Source organism: Macrobrachium nipponense, chromosome 46 (assembly GCF_015104395.2).
Source record: "Macrobrachium nipponense isolate FS-2020 chromosome 46, ASM1510439v2, whole genome shotgun sequence".
Classification (NCBI taxonomy): Eukaryota; Metazoa; Arthropoda; class Malacostraca; order Decapoda; family Palaemonidae; genus Macrobrachium; species Macrobrachium nipponense.
In genome coordinates this window covers 26687738-26705211 of record NC_061106.1, presented here as the reverse complement: position 1 = coordinate 26705211, position 17474 = coordinate 26687738, and the positions used below count along the sequence as shown (strand labels likewise).

The 17474-nt window shown below is 43.5% G+C and overlaps 1 long non-coding RNA gene across 2 annotated transcripts in view; it reads right to left on the bottom strand.

Moving 5' to 3' along the window:
- The window catches only part of LOC135214829 (uncharacterized), a 70800-nt gene extending 56029 nt beyond the window's left edge, over nt 1-14771 (bottom strand). Inside the window, exon 1 of one of the 2 annotated variants that reach the window (XR_010314486.1) lies at nt 14214-14771. This is a non-coding gene — a long non-coding RNA (uncharacterized LOC135214829). Of the gene's footprint in view, nt 1-12822; nt 13092-14213 lie in introns of those variants that run through there. The other variant, XR_010314487.1, reaches the window with a different exon arrangement.
- Nucleotides 14772-17474: the final 2703 nt, after the last annotated feature.

Sequence of the window (17474 nt, the reverse complement as noted above, 5' to 3'; positions counted from 1 at the left end):
TTAATTTTTTTTGCATCACTCGGTCTTTTGGTTCTTTCCATAAACATCGCCGAATAAAGAATTGAGGGGAGCACTGACTCCATAAGGCCCCATTATAAATTGAGTGGTCATAGCCACGTTATGATTTTAGGGATTTGCTTCAAATTTGTAACAATTATTCTTCAACTAATAATGAAATTTTTCAAAGAGAATCAGTTGGAAGTATGACTTCTAAATTAATTTTTTTTTCTTTGCATTTAATTTTTTTTTTTTTTTTTTTTTTTTTTTTTTTTTTTTTTTTTTTTGCATTTGAAGAAAAACAAAAAACAAAGTCCCTTTTCAAAAATATGCTAAAAAATATGTTTTCACTCAAAAACCAAATTTGCTCTTTGAAAATCAAGATATATATAGTTATACTACACTCTGTAACAGTTTCATCCAATTTGGTTGTTTCCTTGGAGTTCTAAGAAAAAAGAGAAAATGTCAGGAAAAAAAAAAATAATTTTTGCCCTGAAACTATTTTGCCACAATATAAGAAACATGCCTTGAAAAATACACTATGATAATCAAATGAATAGAATGGTACTCTTGATTTATATGTTACCTAAAATTTACATTTATGGAGAGCGCTGACATCATAAGCCCCCATTCTATCAAGTAAATGACTTTATACCTAATGACTAAAGGTTATTAATTAATAACTTTTAATGTTGATTCTACAAATAGTATTGAATACACAGTCTTCTTTGAAATTGAAGCACTTAGTTTTGAAGAAAAAAAAAAAAAAAAAAAATCAGGAAACTGCAGTACAGTGGAACCTCTATCATACACAATCCGTTCCAGAACCTCCCACAGAAACCGAAATGTGTTCGAAAAACGAAACCATAATTCCCATAAAGAATATTGTAAATACAATTAACACATTCCAGACCCCCAAAAATATCAAAGATACATTTTATAGGGAATAAACAGTTTTACATACACAAAGACTGAGAAATAAATATAAATGACTAAATAAACATCTAACATTACTCTTACCTTTATGGAAAACACTTGTAAGCATATGGAAGATGGAGAGGAGGGAAGAGGGAGGAGGAGAGGTTATTGTTTGGAAGGGGAATCTCCCTCCAGAAGGACTTCAGGTATCAAGGACCTATCTGGAGTTACTTCTCATTTTTTACTGGCACTATCTGACATTACTTCCCCATTTAATTTGTTTTACTGGCACTGGGACCAGCTTGAGATTTACTGACCCCTGTCACACAACAAAACTGTCCAGAAACATTTGTTTCTTGCATTTCTTTCAAATTTGCCTAAAGTTAAACACTGCATTGTCATTGAACATGGAGACCGATTAAGTCTTCATTGGGATGATAATTCTCCACATAATTGTTTACATCATTCCACTTTGCAAACATGTCCTTAATCCCTGAAGTAGGCACATTATGTGTGCCCATTCATTTTCTGAATTTTTCAAACCAGTCTCTGCTGGTCTTAAATTCACGAACAGCAGCACTTGTTGTAGGCACTTTCTCACTGAGATCAGCATGCAACTTCCTAAAACACTTTGCTACGGGTTCTTTTTTTAATTCTACAGTGTTTCTCACCTTTTTTACAGAAGGGCTAGCACTTGGAACTTTCTTTGGCCCCATGATGGCTTATTTAGCAACTGCACTTTAATAAAAAAAAAAAGCACAAAAACAACTGACACAAAAGCAGAATGGATCACGAAAGATGGGATGATTTTTTGAGTGCTCGATACGGGACCTGGTCATGCACTGGGGCCCAGATGGAGCATTTCCAAGTGTACGAAAACAGGAAACGTACGATAACTGAGACAAAGTCTACGAAAACCGAAATGTATGAAAAGAGAGGCATATGAAAACTGATGCTTGACGGTATTTTGGGCTCAAAAATGAGAAAACAAAAAAATATTTAGATTCTGTAGGTTCAGTTATCGCTAAAAACTTTTCTCTGTTACGCTAACACTAGAGAAAATGGAATATATGAGAATAATTATTTTTAATAAATTAGTTTTCCATGCTTTTTTTACAATTTGTCGTTCAAAGTGCCATAAAACCGATGAACAAAGTTGTTCATGAACCATTTTGAACATCCTTTTACACCAATGTTTCTAGATATGATTATTTATCTTAAAAGGGCCTAAATAGTCTTGTTCTACTTTCAGAAATTGGTCATATTAACATTTCATCAAATACCCATGGGTCAGATGTGTGTGAATGGCTCCAAGATGATCATATTACAGAACATACTTTAACACAGTTTTCTGGGAGGATTGAAGATCACCATAATCCAACAGCTGATTGAAGTTTTAATTTGTTGTTGCGAGATTCATTATTCCATAATGCTTGCCATTTACGTAATAAAGATTATGGGTATCAGCTAGTAATATAACTGACCAAAACAGATAATTTTGATCTAGTGAAAGTGATTGCAGCTTTGGCTACTGTATCTGCATCTTCAACATATTTCAAAATTTATACCACTGTCATTTAATTTGTGGAAGGAAAACACAATTTATTTAACAAAGGGATTTTTAGGACAGTAACCAAAACTTCTGGGGTGGCACATTTTTCGTAACTACTAACCACATTGCAGACAATTCTGCAGCGATAACTGGCTTGTTTTAATAGAAAATACTGCAACAAATTCAACACCACAGACAGATTTAGATCCATCTATAAAAAGTACATAATCAGGGCCTTTATCTATAAGTGTCAAAACACAGTTAGATACCCTGGGCTTTTGCAAAAGAGAATGAAAAAGACTCTCAAAAGACAAAGAATTATGATTATTGTACAATAAACAGTTTAACTGGACCATGGAGTTAATGGCGGGGGAAATTCCAGTGCTGGAGGAAGTGTCGTTTACATTTACACATTTGGAAATTGGTTATAGTCGTATTACATGTAAATAGTACATGAATTCAGTTGAACATATGCAGCAAAGTGCATTATACTACTGTATGTAGTAGACATTATGTATGTAGATATTATCACCATCATTTACTATATTACAAGCCAAGCTACAACCCTAATTGGAAGAGCAGCATGCTGAAAGCCTAAGCTTACACTTCAATAGGGGAAGCAAGCCAGTGTAGAAAAGGAAATTTTGAAATATAGAATAAACTACAGCACTCAAGATATTAGGCTGCTTAGCGTCAAGCTGCCTAAAATCTTGTCGAATTTCGAAGGCAGGGAAAAGTTGGGAAAAAATTTCATCAAGTACATTAGACTGCATACACCACATGGAGAAAGGGGTTGCAGCTTGGACACTGACAAGGAGAGAGCGCTCAGTCACTTGCTTGGAGGTTTAATAAGCGGCTGTATATATTTTTTGGTTAGTGCTCCCACCGTAATTTTTGCCTACTAAGTATCGACTTTATTCCCCTGTAAGGACAACGCTTATTCATAATTTTCTCTGTACATAATTCATCATTCGCGTTGTTCTTACTTCCCCCTGAGAGAGCATTCAGCGGGCTTTCCGTCAGTGTATAAAGCTTGTATAACCACATATTGTGTACTTTTATATTTTGTATTTTATGTCTCTCAAGAAACACAAATCGGGTCTCGCCGACCCACTTTTACTCTCTCGCGGGTCGGTGACCACATTTCCGTCCGCATGCTGTATATTTATATTTCCCTTGACTGTAATAAAAATCAGTACACTTCTACCTGCCTCTTTGTCCACCTCTCACAACTGGTGACCCCGGAGTGACGGTGACCCAAGCGGTTTTGGCTCAGCCATTAAGGGACTCACTACCGCCGCTCACCTTCAGAGATCTTTAACGGACTCATACGGCGCCTCAGTATAGATCTCTGAAAGCTCCTACCGTGGAAATAACCAACGCCTCTAACGGACTAAATACGGCATACCTGCCCAAGGTGTGTTCAGGCGTTTCCTCAAACGGTTTGGCCCGCCATTCACGACTCTGTCGACCGTTTTTGTGAGAGAGGACAATGGGCGCAAACAGTACCTCGCGGGAAACCTCGCGGGAAACCCGGGCCTCCCCCGCCCCAGCGACGGACTCTGACACAGCGGCCGCTCAAGCTGTCAAATTGCCCCCCTTCACAACGGCTGACCCGTCTTCCTGGTTCTTCCGAGCCGAAGGGCAATTCCGGATCGCGGGGCTCACAAACAAAGTGCTGCAGGCTGACCTCGTCGCAGCAGCTCTCCCGACAGAGGTGCTCGGCCGAATATCTAACTGGCTGACCGGTCGAGCACGAATCGGACTTGTCACGCTCGACGAGATAAAAGAAAGGCTCTTGACAGCCTATTCCGTGCCTATCGCTGAAAGGGCCACCCGCGCCCTCGACCTAGTCGCGAACCCCATGCGCGGCGCCAACACCCAAGATGCCTGGGACACTGTGATGGGCCTCTGTCCGTCTGCCCGAAATAGGCCCCGACGGAAAAAAGGTAGAGATCAGCCTGAGCCGCAAAATATTCCTGCGGCAACTCGAGCCGGACGTCCGAAAGCAGCTGACCGACGCGTACACCCTAGAGGACGACGAACTACTAGAGAAGGCAAAGAAGCTAACGTTGTCAAACAATGCCGCGAACGCTCGCCGCCCCCCCCCCGATCCTCCGTGTGCCTGGCCGCAGAGAAGGAAGAAGACGACGACGACCCAACGCAAGAGATCGGCGCCGTATCCCAAGGGAAGTCCTCCCACACGCAGCGAGGTGAAAACTCCTGGTGCCGCTTCCACCGGAGGTTTGGGAGATTCGCCAGGAGGTGCGAAAGCCCTTGCACCTTCCAACAGTCAAAAAACGACGACGGCAAACAAAACCAAGGCCGCCCGTGGCAACGGCCGCGTCGGAACCACACACCGTAGGGTTCTACGTCCGCGACGCGATCTCCGGCCGGAGGATGTTGGTGGATACGGGGGCAATGCACTCGATATTCCCGCCGTCAGGAAAAGACCGTAGCCGCGAGCCCGACAAAACAACCTCCCTCGTCGCCGCAAACGGGACCCCCATCCGTTCCTACGGCACGAAGCCCCTCGAGATATCCATCTTGGGGCGAAACTACGTCTGGGAATTCACAATCGCGGACGTCAGGATCCCGCTACTGGGGGCAGACTTCCTGGCGCAGAACGGCCTCCTGGTGGACGTGGGCCGCAAACGCCTCCTCGACACGGGGACATGCCTTTCCCTTCCACTAGCAGCAGGCCCGGGCGCCCCTACAATTTGTACCATCGCCCCCCACACTACGGCAACCTCCTGCAGGAGTTCCCGAAGTCTTCAAGCCGGAACTTCGTCAGGCGGCAGGGACGCCGCCCAAGCACGGGATATTCCACCACATAGCCACCACAGGCCCCCCGACACACGCGAAGTTCCGACGACTCCCTCCAGGCCGCCTCCAGGAGGCGAAGCAGGCGTTCTCGGAGATGGAACGAATGGGCATCTGCAAGAAAGCATCGAGCCCTTGGGCGTCGCCCCTGCACATGGTACAGAAACCTGACGGCACCTGGAGGCCCTGCGGAGACTACAGAAGACTCAACCTCGCTACAATCCCCGACCAATACCCCTTGCCCCAAAACATGCAGGATTTGACAGGGGCCCTTCATGGGGCGAAGGTCTTCACAAAAATGGACCTCTTAAATCCTATTTCCAGGTTCCAGTGCACCCCGAGGATGTCCCCAAGACTGCCATCATCACGCCTTTTGGCTCCTTCGTTTTCCATTACTCAACCTTCGGCCTGAGGAATGCAGGGGCCACCTTCCAGCGCCTGATGGACAGCATCCTGGGGGACCTGCCCTTCTGCGTCTGCTACGTCGACGATATCTTGATTTTTTCCAGGTCCTTGGAGGAGCACCTACATCACGTCCGAGCGGTCCTGAAGCGCCTGCAGGAAAACGGGCTGGTCGTCCGTTTCGACAAATGCACCTTCGGTCGCCGAGAAGGTGGACTTCCTCGGACACGAGATCTCCGCGACGGGCGTGCGCCCCATGGCCTCGAAGGTAGGCGTGGTGCAGAAGTTCCCAACACCAACCACGGTCAAGTCCCTGCAGGAGTTCATCTGCAAGGAGGTTCATCGGAATGGTCAATTACTACCGCCGATTCATCCCCGCCGCCGCCCGCACCATGTCTCCTCTAACACAGGTCCTGAAGGGGAAACCAAAGGCCCTAACGTGGGAGGCCGAACAAGAGAAGGCTTTCAACGAGACGAAGAGGGCCCTCGCCAGAGCGGCGACATTATGCCACCAAGACCCTGCTGCACCTTTACGCCTCACCACCGACGCCAGCAAACGTCGCCTGCGGGGCTGTCCTCGAGCAGGTGGTCCAGGGCGAGCCCCAGCCACTCGCCTTCTACAGCAAAAAACTATCAGCCGCCGAGACGAGGTACAGCACGTTCGACCGCGAACTCCTGGCAGTGTACCAAGCAGTGCGACATTTCCGCTACCTCCTCGAGGGCTCCCCCTTTACGATCAGGACGGACCACCTCCCTTTGGTACACGCCTTCACCAAGGCGGGCGACGCTTGGTCAGCGAGACAACAGAGGCACCTAGCAGCCATCGCAGAGTTCGGTTGCACCATCCAGTACGTGCCTGGCGAGAAGAACCCCGTGGCAGACGCCCTATCGAGGATAGAAATCAACGCCGTGCGTCTCGGGGTCGACTACGAAGACCTCGCCCGGGAACAGGCTGCCGACCCGGAGACTGCCTCATACTGCACTGCTATCACCGCCCTCAAGTGGGAAGACGTGCCTTTCGGACCCGCAGGCATGACGCTCCTCTGCGACATCAGCACGGGCCGCCCGCGCCCGCTGATCCCAGCCTCCCGAAGGAAAGCCGTGTTCGACGTCATACACGGACTATCGCACCCCTCGGGCCGGACGACGGTGCGCCTCCTGACGGAGAAGTTCGTCTGGCATGGAATTCGGAAGGACTCCCTCGAGTGGGCCAGGACCTGCGTGCCTTGCCAAACTAGCAAAATCAGTCGGCACACGGAATCAGGCGTGGGGAAATTTCCGCAGCCGAAACGAAGATTCGGCCACATCCACATAGACGTCGTTGGCCCCCTGCCCCCGTCGGAAGGCGCCAGGTACCTCCTGACGGTAATCGATCGCTCCACCAGATGGCCCGAGGCAACGCCGATGTCGGAGGCGACCACGAAAGCATGTGCCGAAGCACTCCTCGCCAGCTGGATCAGTCGATTCGGAGTGCCAGACGAAATCACGACAGACCGCGGACCAGTTTTCCTGTCGGAGTTGTGGACTGCCCTGGCCCGCCTAATGGGAACGTCGCTACATGCCACCACCGCCTACAACCCAGCAGCTAACGGCATGGTGGAGAGAGTCCACCGTTCGATCAAGGCTTCCCTGATGGCGCGCTGCACCGACGAAAATTGGAAGAGCCAACTACCGTGGGGTCCTCCTCGGTCTCAGGACTGCCCCCGCGGGCAAACGGCGAGGCATCACCCGCGGAGAAGGTATACGGGGAGCCATTAACAGTCCCTGGCGAGTTCTTCCCGACCAATGCCGACGACGCTGACGTCTCCATCGCCAGGCTTCGGGAATCCGCCGGGAAGTTCACGCCCTGCGTCAAAACCTTCTCCGACAGAACCAAACGTTTCCTCCCGAAGGCCCTATCATCGTGCAAAGCACGTCTTCGTCAGGGACGACGCCCGCCGCCCGCCTCTAACGAGACCCTACCGCGGTCCCTTCCGCGTCCTACGACGCACTGACAACGGCATATCTCTTATCCATCAACGGTCGCGAGGACTGGGTCACAATCGATCGCCTGAAACCAGCCTTCATCATGGACGAGGACCTCGCAGACGCGGATTCCACAGGGCGCCTCAATCTTCCTCGGGAAAAAAGCGACTCCTTCGATCGCCAAACCTCCTAGCCGTAGCCGCGGCCGCCCTCGAAAGACGGTCGAACCCCCGAGGATCACCTCAGGGGAGGCATCCCGTCCCCGGAAAACCCCGAGGATCTATCACAACAACTAATATCACGCACCCGAGGGCGCCTCCGCCGTCCAGCTCGCTTCCGCGAGTGACTACCCGAAGTACAAAGAAGTCAGCCAACAATCATACCTAATTATTGTCTTAGGGGGGGAGTATTTGTAAGGACAACGCTTATTCATAATTTTCTCTGTACATAATTCATCATTCGCGTTGTTCTTACTTCCCCCTGAGAGAGCATTCAGCGGGCTTTCCGTCAGTGTATAAAGCTTGTATAACCACATATTGTGTACTTTTATATTTTGTATTTTATGTCTCTCAAGAAACACAAATCGGGTCTCGCCGACCCACTTTTACTCTCTCGCGGGTCGGTGACCACATTTCCGTCCGCATGCTGTATATTTATATTTCCCTTGACTGTAATAAAAATCAGTACACTTCTACCTGCCTCTTTGTCCACCTCTCACACCCCCCTGTGACCTTTATATGGGCCAGTCGTTGAATCAATCTGACCTTAAAACAAAGCAGATATCAGATCAGCTGGTTGTGAGGAGACATTATTCAGTTTGATGCCAAGCTACCAGATTTAAAGATGGTGGCAACCGTGAAATTCCGTCTCGGATAAAGCGCCCTGGTATGCCTAAGAAGACTTATGATCGAAGTTTGATCGTTCTCAAGCTCCGCCCCTTTCTCTACGTGTAGACAACCTATTGCAATGACAAATTTCTTCCCAACTTTTCAGTTCTTCAAAATTTGTCAGATATTAGGCCGCTTGATACTAAGCGGCCTAATATCTTGTCACATACTGTATAAATATTAAATAATAAAATAAATAAGATAAAAAATATAAAATTAATATGGCAACATATGAAGCGAGACTCATGTCAGCCTACTCGATATAAAACATTTACACCAGTGAAAAAAACATTTAAGATATTGTGCTGTTCAATATGCACAAACTCTCTTTTTCTTTCATCACTTCTTCAGCTAAGAACCCTTTTTGACTTAATCTACTGCCTAAACACCTGAATCAAGATATGCCAGTCAAGAGCAGGAATGAAGTTGCTCCTCTCCTCACTTAAACATTCTCAATCAAGATTCTACAACTGTACTAGGCAAGCTATTCCATACTGTAGTTGAAGCGAAGATAAAGGAATGGAATATAGAGTTGAGGCCAAAGGCCAAGCACTGGGAAGTTCACGCCCTGCGTCAAAACCTTCTCCGACAGAACCAAACGTTTCCTCCCGAAGGCCCTATCATCGTGCAAGCACGCTCGTTCAGACAGGGACGACGCCGCCGCCCGCCTCTAACGAGACCCTACCGCGGTCCCTTCCGCGTCCTACGACGCACTGACAAGGCATATCTCTTATCCATCAACGGTCGCGAGGACTGGGTCACAATCGATCGCCTGAAACCAGCCTTCATCATGGACGAGGACCTCGCAGACGCGGATTCCACAGGGCGCCTCAATCTTCCTCGGGAAAAAGCGACTCCTTCGATCGCCAAACCTCCTAGCCGTAGCCGCGCGGCCGCCTCGAAAGACGGTCGAACCCCCGAGGATCACCTCAGGGGAGGCATCCCGTCCCCGGAAAACCCCGAGGATCTATCACAACAACTAATATCACGCACCCGAGGGCGCCTCCGCCGTCCAGCTCGCTTCCGCGAGTGACTACCCGAAGTACAAAGAAGTCAGCCAACAATCATACCTAATTATTGTCTTAGGGGGGGAGTATTTGTAAGGACAACGCTTATTCATAATTTTCTCTGTACATAATTCATCATTCGCGTTGTTCTTACTTCCCCCTGAGAGAGCATTGCAGCGGGCTTTCCGTCAGTGTATAAAGCTTGTATAACCACATATTGTGTACTTTTATATTTTGTATTTTATGTCTCTCAAGAAACACAAATCGGGTCTCGCCGACCCACTTTTACTCTCTCGCGGGTCGGTGACCACATTTCCGTCCGCATGCTGTATATTTATATTTCCCTTGATTGTAATAAAAATCAGTACACTTCTACCTGCCTCTTTGTCCACCTCTCACACCCCCCTGTGACCTTTATATGGGCCAGTCGTTGAATCAATCTGACCTTAAAACAAAGCAGATATCAGATCAGCTGGTTGTGAGGAGACATTATTCAGTTTGATGCCAAGCTACCAGATTTAAAGATGGTGGCAACCGTGAAATTCCGTCTCGGATAAAGCGCCCTGGTATGCCTAAGAAGACTTATGATCGAAGTTTGATCGTTCTCAAGCTCCGCCCCTTTCTCTACGTGTAGACAACCTATTGCAATGACAAATTTCTTCCCAACTTTTCAGTTTCTTCAAAATTTGTCAGATATTAGGCCGCTTGATACTAAGCGGCCTAATATCTTGTCACATACTGTATAAATATGAAATAATAAAATAAATAAGATAAAAATATAAAATTAATATGGCAACATATGAAGCGAGACTCATGTCAGCCTACTCGATATAAAACATTTACACCAGTGAAAAAACATTTAAGATATTGTGCTGTTCAATATGCACAAACTCTCTTTTTCTTTCATCACTTCTTCAGCTAAGAACCCTTTTTGACTTAATCTACTGCCTAAACACCTGAATCAAGATATGCCAGTCAAGAGCAGGAATGAAGTTGCTCCTCTCCTCACTTAAACATTCTCAATCAAGATTCTACAACTGTACTAGGCAAGCTATTCCATACTGTAGTTGAAGCGAAGATAAAGGAATGGAATATAGAGTTGAGGCCAAAGGCCAAGCACTGGGACCTTTGAGGTCATTCAGCACTGGAAAGGAAATTGAGTGTAGGTAGGTTTGAAAAGTCTACCCAGGAGGTAAACCTCAAGTTGCACTATGAATAATTGTTAGGAGAGGGTGGATAGCAAGATGGAAGAAAGATAATATGAATGGAGGTAGAGTAAAAGGATTGAAAGGGGTTGCAGCTAGGGGCCAAAGGTATGCTGCCAAAAAAAAACCTTTAGTAATGCCTACAGCGCATCGCATGAGGTGCACTGACAGCACTAACCCCTCCTACAGGAGTAGCCTAGATAAAAGTCTCAGGTCATTTATACATTTCTCCCCTTAGATACATCTTTCAGCATGGTATGTAAGAAAATAATTCTTACACTTTCCAACATGAAAATTCTCAAGTAGCACAGTGACAAACACAAGGAATTCCCTTAACATATAATGATGATTCACAAAACTTCCTAAAATTGCTTCCTAAATTTAACATTTGCTGAAGTTTGGGGATTCACATATTGCATTATAAAACACATAAATCATGGTACTATCATCTAAAGTCATAAGTGATATTCAAGTAGCATGTCCCACAACTGAAGACAACAGTTAGCTCTGGACCATAGGGTTGCTTCATATACCTGATATAACAATAGAACTTGATCTGGTTATCTTTAGTGGTAGGGGTGCTGGATATCCCTCAAAACAAGGTCTAACAGTGGAATACCTTCCACTAGCTCGTCAGACATGATAATTTCCACATGGTCTGATGTGATGGAATATTCTTGAATGCTACTGTCTAGTGAAGATCTTCCCTGATTGGTAGGAGATGAAGACCTACCTACCGACAGGAAAGGTGGTTAAGAAAACCATTAATTCCTTTTGGAAGCACTGAAAGCTAACACCAGATTGAGATCTCACTCACAATTTGTAGAAAACTTTCATCAAGAGAAATGCATATGGGTCTAGATTCGACCACTCTAGAAGAAAAGCATAACATATCACGGACAGAGATCCTGGTATAAAGCACATTAAACTGAGAATTTTGCATTTTGAGCAGTCAGTGGGGGACAGGTCCCAATGCCTAAGACAACGTGGCCAGTGTGTCGCTAGGCCCACTGTTGAACCCCACAGCCAGAGAGCTGGTACCTATTCTCCTACTCGCCATCAAGTTTTCAGACCACTAGGTTGGCGGGCCACCAGGTTTATGCAATGGCGTCATTCCCAAGCCACCAGCAAGCGGCAGGGTTTGAACCCTGGTCTTCCCGACTGGTAGGAGAGAACCTTGCCACTGCGCTACCACAGCAATATTTAATATATATAAAATATATGTAATTATAATATAAGTATATCTATTTTTTTTCCAAGGTTCCATGAATTAGATATTACATGACATTTGTTGCTTACCAATTGTGAATGTAAAAATGTCAGTGTGTGTTTTGCCAGGCTGAGTAAATTAAGGTATTAGGCTAAATGTTATTTGTTGCTTAATGCTTGTGTATATAGAATAAAACTAGGCTAAGTAGCATGTATTTACCTATCCTACCACCCTACGATTTGGACTGGAATGGATTGTACTAAAATTTAGACCATAGGCCATGTACTGGAGTCTTTGATTTGGCCACTATGCCAATACAACTGGTCCTGTCTTTACGCATGACACCTTAACATAAGGTATATATGGTATTTCATGCTTTGATAACCTAGCCATACATATATTACATAAAACTGTGATAACCTAACCTGCAGTATTGTAACCCTGCCATGGCAGAGCCTATGATATTGTAGCCTAAAAAAAATGTGTGTGTCAGGTTAGTCTACTCTATAAAGGAAAAAAAAAAAAAAAATAAGACATAGCCTAGCTATACCTGGTGACACGAAGGAACAATTTTATGAAAATTTGTTGTCTGTCAACAGCTATGTAAATGGAGATTCTCAAATGTAACAGCCTCGTGATATCTAAACCTCATGAGGGAAATGACAATTTTAACTAGAAAAACTTACAGAGTGTCACTTCCTCACAATTTAGGTAGGTAGTGATTCAAGCAGAACTACAGTAGTACCTAGATATACCTATTAGCCTATTCAACAGATATATCAGTGACATCACAAAGTAAGTTAGGATAGTCCTAACCGTTTAATTTTGTAGTTTGAAAACCCCTCCTAGTACTTACAGGCTACTTGATACTATTGCAGTTTTCTAAATTGCAATATGCTGGAACTGATAGCAGACTTAGCTACTTTATATCGGAAGCTAAGTAAGAGTCCATCCATATCCACAGATGCTGCTAGAGAAGCTGATAGAATTAAAAAAAAATTCGAAATAGCATACACTGCACCAAATATGACAGAGAAGAAAACTGTCTAAAACTGGTGGTGACTGGAGAAGTAAGAAAATGTGAAACAACTACTGGATCAAGGAGTATGGAGATCAGATTAACTCTCCAGTTTGCTTGTTCAACTAACATTACTCATGCTTGGCAGGAAACAGAGGTGATGTCTCTATAGTGATTCCCAATAGAATAAAATGCAATTTATCAGCTTTTGAGACTACATTTCCTAAAGATTACCTTTCTCAAAGCTCATTAATAGCGTCAAAATAAGTAAATAAATAAATGTACTTCTGTCTGTATCACAGCCGAAGGCAGGCTCAAGGTTTCCTTTGATATATAGCTTGCGCTTAAATAATTTAATTGAATGTTGAGTAAAAGCATCATCGAGCAAAAGTAAATTAGTTGCATTCACAAAGCGTCGGACTGTAACCTCGGTAACGTAACGGCAAGGCCTTGCGTAACGGTTAACCATCAATGTCCATCATAGAATGCGAGTCGCTCGCTGATCACCGTGGACTTAAGGACTATCATTAAGTGAGTCTGACTTATCTGGAGTAATAGTTCTCAAAAGAAGGGCAAAATAAAGACACTCCCACGAATCAACAAGCATTGGGCTAGCTTACGAGATGATGGGTGTCTTCCTTATCATTCTTGCAGGCTAATTTTTATTTGGCATGAGGATTCGATGGATTTTACCTTATCTGCAGAAATTACTAGTATAATATTTGAAATTAATTTTTCTCCTAAGTTTTAAATGATGTTACATCTTACTAAATACCTAGTTTTACAGTATAGGTCAAACCTAGGCTACTAAGATTAACTATCTTATTAACAATAACTTTTTATGAAAACTTAATCAAACAATGATTTGTTCCACACACGATAAATACAACTAGTTTTCACTCTGAATCGAATTATGGTAATTGCATTTTACAGCCTTTTTACTCCGTCCTGAAATACTCTGCCATTATATGGTTCTATGACGATATGGTTAATTTAGTTCACACAACCATTAACCAACTTACAGGTCTACTTAATATGACAGAGATATTTTTAACTTACATTATGTGGCATTTTTAAGATGGTTCTGATTTCACAACGGGAATCCACTGCACACATCAATAAGTTGACAACATAAATATAATGTAAAAAGAAACCAAATTTACTGGTAACAAGGCCTGTCTGACTGAAACATAATTATAGGTATATTTCAGTATATGCATTTTGCTTACCTGTAAGATTTTAATCCATTTCTCCCCAAAAATTCCTGATATATTTGCAATTATACATGCACAACGTACCAATACGATGGTACAAGGAAAAAATCACAGAACGGCTGAGAACGCACAAGGTACTACCTACTGAACTTCCGAGTTTCCCGTTTTTTTTTTTTTTTTTTTTTTTTTAAGATGGCCTCATTCTACAAGGGTTAGCAGCGCCACCCTGATTGCGGTACATTAAATTACATAATATTATAGCTGGTTCACTTAAGGTAGAATCTTGGATGAGCCCTATGCTGACGAGACGTTTGTTTAGGGGGCGCTGATTGGCTGGTACTGGGAGGTAGGCAGCTCCCAGCCAATCAGCGACCCCTAAACAAAGGGCTCGCCCAAGAATCTACCTTCAGTGAACCAACTATAGTGCAGTAACACATCTAGCCCTCTTTGGACGTAATTCAGAATTGAGTTCGTCAGACAGCCCTAACTATAGTTCCCGGCCACAGCCTGTAGTCAACAACAATAAAAAAAATTAATTGATTTCTCTAACCAGTCAGGCACAGAGGTGTATAATTACAAAGAACGAGTTAGTAAAACAAAAACAGCCACTATTTCGCTTATTAAAAAGTCAGAGATTATATGCTTTCTGAATGGCCGCATCAGTATCTAAGAGGCGTTTTATAAACCAAACTGTACCTAGGTTCAGAAAATTGGGAAAGACCTATTAATGCTGGATGACTATGCCAAACAGCCAATTCTCCTTACATCAACTTATTTTATAATGAATATGATGTGGTGTGCCTTAAATGGGACTAGTAGTCAAGTAAAAAAGTATGACACTTACCTGTCCTGGCTGTCAATAAAGCAGTTCTCCATGAAGAGAAAGAAGCATAGGATCAAAGCTTATTGGCCGCTGAAGTCCAAAAGATGCAGATATTTGGAAGAAATCCAATAACATCCATATGCTGAATAGCCGCTCTGAGGACTGAAACCAACATATCACCCTTCATTTTCAGCAACATCCCTTGATGTGCAAAATTTCAGATACGTAGTATACCTATCGGCGTTGGTCTCATTACTCTCTCATACATTCTTCCCTCAACCTTCATGTGGAGACACCTGACATTAACTTTTCCATCCGCCAGCAAATTTAATTCTAAATCCAAATTTATATCACCAGCCACTGATTAATTCTGCTCCTCTGTTCGACCTTGTCCCTTCATACCTATTGTGGTCTTGATCTTCATGGAACCTTAAATATTCAATGGTCTTCCCTTACTTTCCCCCATTGTTCTAGTTTTTACTCCACTACGTTGTTTGCTTGCTTGTAAGGTGTTTTTACGTTTCATGGAACCAGTGGTTATTTAGCAACGGGGCCAGCGGCTTTACGAGACTTCCGAACCACGTCGAGAGTGAACTTCTATCGCCAAAATCACACATCTCTTAACTCCTCAATTACGTGGTATCGTACATATCTAGATACCTTGGTCGATATCACGTCATCGGCACACACCATGCACCAGGGAGATTTCTCTCTCATTCCTCTAGAAAACATCCATAATCAGGTAAAATAGATATGGACTTATAGAAGGTCCCTGATTTGTTTGTTTGTGTGGTGTTTTTACGTTGCATGGAACCAGTGGTTATTCAGCAACGGGACAAACGGCTTTACGTGACTTCCGAACCACGTCGAGAGTGAACTTCTATCACCAGAAATTCACATCTCTCTCCTCAATGGCATGGCTGAGAATCGAACCCGTGACCACCGAGGTGGACCGCTAATACCATACCATATTACCAACCAAACCGCTGAGGCGCTCGAAGGTCCCTGATGGAAACTAACTCTTACCGTTAAATTAACCCAAAGCTTTTTCTAATCTGCGTTTTTGCTTTATGTGACTGCATGTTTCATGTTTTTCAATATCCATCCCCTCTATCATTGAACAGAATTTAGGCCAAAGGCCAAGCACTGGGACCTATGAGGTCATTCAGCACTGAAATAGAAATTGGCAGTAAAAGGCTTGAAAGATGTAACAGAAAAACCTTGTAGTTGCACGATGAATAAATTGATAAGGGAAGGTGGAAAGTAAGACGGAAGTAAGAGTATGAAAGGAGGTACAATAAAACAAACAAAAGGGGTTGCAGCTAAGGGTCGAAGGCACGCTGCAAAGAACCTTAAGCAATGGCTACAGTGCACCATATGAGGTGCACTGATGGCACTTTGACCTCCCCAATCTTACTCCAGGATACAGCTACACCAGATTCTACTCAGAATCAAGTAATAACAGTGATATAACGGGAAAATGCATTTAGTGAAACAATTTATTCATTTGCTACTGGACTATTCTTAAAGGTTTGTGTCAGTGACTAACAACCTTCTCATCAATAAAATTTTGCAATGTATACTTTGACACAAGTTTGAGTTGCGAACAAAACTTGCTTTTTTCATATCTAATTGTTCTTTTTTTATTGCTATAATCTCCCCAGTGAGGCCACATAGAACTATTTAAATTTTTCTCAATGAAACACGCCTTCTGTCAGACTATTGTTGTAATCACTGAAATTAATAAGACGCAACTAACCACTAAATGAAAAAAATAATTGAAGTAAAGTCTTTGGCTCTCATAACTCTTTTCAATTATATTTTAAATGAAACAAAAACTCTCTCCTTGTGTAATCTTCTGTACTCACTGGCATTATTTTCCTATGAAGCTGTATGGATTATTATTGTTTTTGCCTGAGAGAGCTACCTCATACAAAAATAATAAACACTTCAACTTTACAGGAATACTACTTCAGAAACAAGTATGCGAGTATTGGAGGGAGAGAATTTCCTTTTTTCATAGCAGATACAATTGAAATTTAGTTGTGAAAGAAACTCCAGCTCACAGCTTCACATCATAATTTCAGATTTTCCTTTTTCACTAATCTTACAAAAACGAACTACTATTATTCCTCAGTGAATCATATGACAGATTTTCACATACGTGGTGGGGAAGGTTTAACTCTTGAAAAGTTTTTAACCCAATACCTTGTCCTAAATCCAGGTCTGTATATATTCATAATTTCTGTGATTGCTTTACATATTATTTCATAAACCTATTTGAATTGTATATACAGTATTTAATAAATGTAGTATAACCATGCCCTTTTCTTATTTCTTTTCCTGCTATGATGCTGGATGTTAATACAAGGTCGTGTCTGGGTTATACTATTCACTTCCATTACTTCATAATTTTTCCTCCACTTGATAGATTTCTTATAAGGAAAGATTAG